We start from the raw sequence: 6,527 nt of genomic DNA on the forward strand, positions 1-6,527 counted from the left end.
CCGCGTTAATTGGGCTGGCCCATATATCTGTAGGTTTTCTTTCTCCTATTTCCAGAAACGCAAAAGAATTGCGGGAGGGATGAGTCGATCCGGTGACCTCCTATATTAAGAGCATCTCCAACAGACGCGCTATATAAGCGCTGCACTGAAAAATTAGTGCTTTTTGCACGCGCGCTACCGCTCCGGGCGCTCCAGCGAAGGCGCAAAAATCGCGCGCGTGGCATAACCAGTTCGGCGCGCGGGCAAAAACGCCATCGCGCGTCGTTTATTTGCTGCACCCGCTCCCGCGCGCTGGACACTCGAGCGCCTGATCGCAACTCCACCTACCCCATCTAGTCGCCACCGCCCACGCCACCCCATTTCTTCCGCCAACGCGTTGGACGACTGTTGGAGATGCTCTAAGGCGCGACGCGCTAACCACCCGGCCACACTACATCATCTGACATTGTTCATCTTTCGCGTTCTTTATTAGTACTACATTTCCGTTCCTTTTTTCTTTCTTTTTTTTTCTTCTTCCTTATTTTTCAAATCGATGAAAACTATTCGATGTTTTGAACTTATTTTCCAAATTGATAAACATTTTTGTGAACTTGATTTTTCAAATTGATGAACTTTTTCATATATTTTTTGATGAACTTTTTGAAAATCAATGATTTTTTTTAAATCAATGAACTTTGTTTTGTTGATGAACTATTTTCAATTCGATGAACATGTTGAAAAAATTGATGAACTTTTTTCTAAATCAATGAACTTTCTTTTCAAAACTGATGAACTTTTTTCAAAATTAAATATATTTTTTTCAATAGCAATGAACTTTTTGCAAAATCGATGAACTAATTTTCAAAATGATGAAAAAAATTCAAGTTTATGAACTTTTCCCAAATTCATGGAAATTCTTTGAATTTGTGAACTCCTTTTTAATTCGTGGTTTGTTTTGAAATCTGCGAACCTTCAAATTTTCATCACATTTTTATTTCAAAAAACACGTTCTTCTAATTTGTATATGCAGTAAATAGCGTGGCTATACTTACTTCTTAAAAAGTTTAAGCCCTAATTATTCACTAGAGCTTGCTTAGTAGAGTGGTTGGTCAATAAGGGGAGCTTTATTTTTACACAGTTTTTTGCGCTTTTTAATGAATTCCGCTGTGCTGCGTGTACTGGAATGGGCCAACATCGAAACAGGCCCAACCAAGGAACCTGCAGGCGCCGGGTTGCCTAATCGGGGCTGAAGGCTCCCCTAGAACAAACAGCAAAACTTGGGAGACGGAAACCTGAAGGCAAATGAGCAGCCTATAATATTCAGGGACTACTGCAGGCCATAAAATGGGAAAACATTTCAACATCAAGGGCTTATTTGGGTTGGAAATCATGACAACACCCAGGATTTCTGTACAAACTGTTCCACAGAAACTTATTTCTACCATCAATCAGATACACCGTATCACACTTTCAGGTCAAATGCCAAGAGCAGGGCTAGCAAACTGAAACAAGAGTCTGTGTCTACAGTTCCCGTGGCCACACCAGTATAATTTTGGTCCAAAACATTGCAGGGATCTTGCTTACAAGTTCGTCTTTGGCTTGGATGGCGGGCTCACGCGCCTGGTCAAGGTCCGCATCGTCACAAACTCCTCCGCTGCAGAAGGGTGGATCCCGACCTGCAAAGCCAGCCAACAGGGTACAGTTAAAATCTGAAAAAACACTTGAGATCTGGAGACCTCGGTTCTCATGTGAATGCAATCTCTTTCGACTTACGGTGCTGTCGAAGGTCGCCTTGGTAGCTCCAGCCTTGAGCGCAACAGCAATGCCCTGCATTTGTGTCGTTTACAAGCTTAGGAATAGAATGCATCGAACGGGTAACAGAAAAATAAATCATCTTAAAAAAAAGAACACGGGAATTCCACAAATGCTTATACCTGCATAATTTCAGCTGCATCTGGTCCACACATGGCTGCTCCGAGAACCTTATCGGTCTCAGCATCAACCACCAGTTTCATGGTAGACTTCTCCACGCGTCTTTAAGATTAATAAAAAAGAAACAAAATAAGAAACCTTCCCCACGAGAATAAGGAACTTAGTAACTAACAGAAAGTTGATAAGAGTGCATTGGTGCACAAACCAGTGAAAACACCAAGATATCTTTTAATGAGCACAGAAAGTGAGAATCAAAACTACTGTGTAACAGATAATCTCATGATACATCAGGTACTTACTTGGATATGCTGTTCTTCATTGGGTTGAAACTTGATGTGTAAACAAGAAGATCATTCTTGGCTTCCGCCAAAGCCTCTTGTTCGCTGAGACCGACTACAGATAGCGGTGGAATGCTGATTTGACAAAATCCATAATCTCACATTATAACACTGAGGGGATGATAGTGCAATAAAATAGCACATTTCAAAAAACACAGAAGCTAGTGGTAGTCTTAGCAGAGGTTTTTACGGGTAAATGGGAGCATGTTTCATTGACACAAAAGGAGCTATCTTGTCATTTTTATCTCTAACTGTAGTGACATGAGCAAAGTTCGTAACCACATGTTTCTCAGAGAAAAGCTTGAAACTAATTGCTAAATCCAAGAATAAAATAAGTAATTTTAACTAAATTAAGGTAATTACTTACCAGAAAACAGCACAAGGTACATCTTTATAATCAGGCTTAACTGTCTGGCCACCAAATACAGTTTTCTGCAATGAAAAGATAGGGAAGAATAAATAGTGCTGATTTTAAAAACAAAGACTACAAGCAGAACGACCAGAACCAGTTACTGTCAAGGGATTACAAACAACAGCTATCACTTACAGCGAAGCAAGTAGCCTCCATCAGAGCAACAGGTGTTAGGTTAATCCGATTTGTTACATCACCCACAGCCCATATACTTGGAACTGATGTACGGGAGTATTCATCAACCTAAACAGACATGAAGCCAAAATTAACAACTATATTATTCAGGGTGCCAAAATTATATACTATCCAGAAATTAAATAGCAAATCCAGTGCATAATATGGACACAGACCCAATCAACCTAAACAGACGTGAAAATCGTATTATTCAGAATGCCTGAAGCACACAATGCATAAACTAATAGCATAACTGAAGTGCAGAATATGGACGCAGACCCAAGTTCACAGGTGGGTTTGTCAGGGTAGAGATATGAGAAGTAAATATTGCTTCGGATTGCCAAGAGTATACAATGCAGAAATTAATAGCATGCCCAGTGCATAATATGGACACAGACCCGAGTTCACAAGTGGTTTTGTCAGGGCAGAAACAGAAATATGAGAAGTAAATTTCCAATGTACTCCCTCCGTAAAGAAATATAAGAGCGTTTAGATTACTAAAATAGGGATCTAAACGCTCTTATATTTATTTACAGAGGGAGTATAAGAGTATATAATATCAACTAGGAGGTACAGAAAGGGTGAATAAAGAAAGAAGATAAACCTTGATGGCTCCTATTTGATCAACCTCAACACCAACAGCTTCCAGGTTCAGCCTATTGGAGTTCGGCGCACGACCTGCACAAGTTAAAAACCAGGCATAAGAATAATTCTGAACTTGCATATTCAATGCAAAATAAATATTACATTCTAAACAGAGCAAGGAAACCAGAAGTGTCTGATTCTTCCACATCCAGCCACAACAGATTAATATGTGACAACAAATAAGTGGATAGTTATCTTTTTAAAATATAAATCAGTACAAGTTTCAGAAAACAGTATATTTTTTGCTCTACAGACACAAATAACCAGGAGGTGTCGGGTTGTCCCTTTATTGATTGCATGATGTGCAAGTGCTTAAATGGAACAGATAAACTTAGTGTCAAAACAAACAAACAAAACATGGTAATTACCTGTAGCAAAAAGAACAACATCTGCAATGAGCTCATCCCCCTTATCTGTCACAACTTTAATGCCATCGGCTGTTTTACTCAACTGGTTTACATAAGGAAAGCGAACTGAACTTTATGAATTTAGCATAAATCACCTCAGTCAAATTTGTCCCTGGATGCAATCGGATTCCCCTTCCTTCAAGGTTACTTGCAACAACTGTTCTCATCTCATCATCAAAACCCCTACAAGTAGCAGTGTATTGTTACGTTCACCTTTCTGTCAGATACTAATGTTTGGAGAACTCCACGACGTGAAATATATAAGAATTTGAAATACTAAATGCCAATGGCAGAATTTATTTTTACGCAGACGTGTTATAAAATTATAATCAGAGCAAGGGGTTGGGTTCTACTAGAGTCTGCAACAACCTGGGTAATAACTACTGGCATGAAGATGTCCAAACATCACGGCACAGGGATTGGGAGGATGAATAAGGGAGATAATAGATTGATAAGTTGTTCTCTTATTTCTTGACTGATTATGAGTACATATTTGTCCCTTATATAAGAGGACTACTTGACCATAAGTGATAACTTGAAGGATACCAATCCAAGCTCTAACTCTAATCTTCCATTTCCTGTTTAAAAAATTATCTTTCCTGTTTAAATAAAATTCTATTTCTATTTAGATACTTCCTAATGCAATCCATGCACATAACAGGTTCCAAACAATTTGAACAATGCCAATCACTACATAATGAAAAAGCTAAAAATCACACCATCCACTTTTCAGTATAATGCTAAACCACACAAATACATTGCTTGGGTGCCTTTTTACTTTCAGGTGCAAGTGGAACATCATAATGGTCTAGGAAACTAAACTGAGTGCCTTAAGAAAACAAGTGACACTGCAGCTGAAAAAACGGGACAATATCGACTTCAGGCACATGGTAGTGTGACATGACATCTCTAACTGCACAAACTACATGAAAATTCTTGTGAATTTATGCAGTATATTATTTGGGTAAAGGACCAGAAATTTTGTGCAGTGCCCATGCTGACAGCAGATCAACCTACATACCTTAGAGGAAGTTCTTTCCTATAAAATAGATCTACTTCAGCACCCAACCCCTTCCAGATAGAAGCAAATTCAACAGCAATATATCTGCAATGACACGCCAGATAAAAAAGTTCGTTAGGAAGAATTGGTAATAAAAATAATAACAGTATGGTACAGGGTGCTTAAATAAATCTAGAACCATACCCGCCACCAAGAATCACAGCACGTTTCGGTAGCTCCTCCAAACTTAAAGCCTCATCTGAAGTAATAGCCAGCTCCTGCAATTGAATATCCCCATTGGTGTAGGGAAGAATGATCAAGAATACAGAAAACGGTGAAATGTAATATATTTTTTCTCGATAACCCAAAGGCAGACGAAGATGGCTAACTAAGCATGTTCCAAACCAAAAGAATTATTCATGTGAAGCACTAATGAGAATACAATCACAATGAGTACATCACATGGTCGAAAATTAAACATTCTGAAACCCTAGAAACACAGGCAGAGGAACACCCAAGGAGCTAAGGATACATGTTAGAACTAACATCACCCAGTAATACAAGTAACATAAAAAAAAAATCTCAAGGGGAACTTCCCAAACCTTTCCAGGAATGTTGACCAGAGTTGCCCGGCTACCAGTTGCAATCAATATGTGCTTGGTCGTGTGTCTTTGCTTTGAACCATCTGGCTGGGTGACCTCAACAGTATGAACATCCACAATACTTCCTGCCCCCTCGATCATTGTCACGCCAGAATTACCAAGGATTCTCTTGTGCACTTCGTTTAATCTAACAATTTCTTGAGTCTGCATGACAAAGAGTCATGATCTTGGGTCACACGCATCTACACTTGTGCAGAGTATGAACGATGAATGTGCTCAACCAAGGTGATGTGTCTGAATCTGACCTTATTTTCCAGCAACCTTTTCCAGGTGTAGTTGATGTCCCCGTCGATTTCCCACCCGAAATTCTTGGCGTCCTGCACCCGTCACACAAGGAATGAAAATAAGCACACCAGAACACTGCTCCCAATGCATTCCCTCCGTTCCTAAAAACTTCCTCCGCCCCAAAATAAGTGTCTCGACCTTAGTACAACTTTAGTACAAAGTTGAGACACTTATTTTGGGATGGAGGGAGTATAAGTCTTTCAAGAGATTTCAATATGGACTACATACCGATGTATATAGACGGACTTTAGAGTGTAGATTCACTCATTTCGCTCCATATGTAGTCAACCGAGGAAGGAATAATGTTTATTTTTAACATACTTGACAGGACAACAACAGTTAGCTTGCATAATAAGACCACTTACATCGAATTCCCCCCTGAAAGATGCGCCGTAGACGAGTATCTTCTTCGGGACGCAGCCACGTATCACGCACCTGAAGGCACCGAGCACGCGTGGATAGATTCAGAGCGTGATTCCAGCGACAGAAACACAGATAAGGGAAGTAATTCGGGATTGCGCGTTACGTTCCGCCGTGGCCTCCGAGCCACTCGGAGCTGATGGGGTGGAACGGGAGCTCGCAGATCGCAACCTGCACGAAATCACAGCCAGACGAATCTCAGCATCTCAGCTGAACAAGTCCAACACCAGTAATTAACGACGGGGTGGGTGTGGTGGGGAAGGGGAACAAGCG

General features: G+C 40.2%; 1 pseudogene; it reads right to left on the bottom strand.

Annotated features, from left to right (window-relative positions):
• Nucleotides 1-1,319: 1,319 nt before the first annotated feature.
• The window catches only part of LOC119321526, a 7,930-nt pseudogene continuing 2,722 nt past the window's right edge, over nt 1,320-6,527 (bottom strand).

This window comes from Triticum dicoccoides, chromosome 6B, assembly GCF_002162155.2.
Source record: "Triticum dicoccoides isolate Atlit2015 ecotype Zavitan chromosome 6B, WEW_v2.0, whole genome shotgun sequence".
NCBI classification, from domain to species: domain Eukaryota; kingdom Viridiplantae; phylum Streptophyta; class Magnoliopsida; order Poales; family Poaceae; genus Triticum; species Triticum dicoccoides.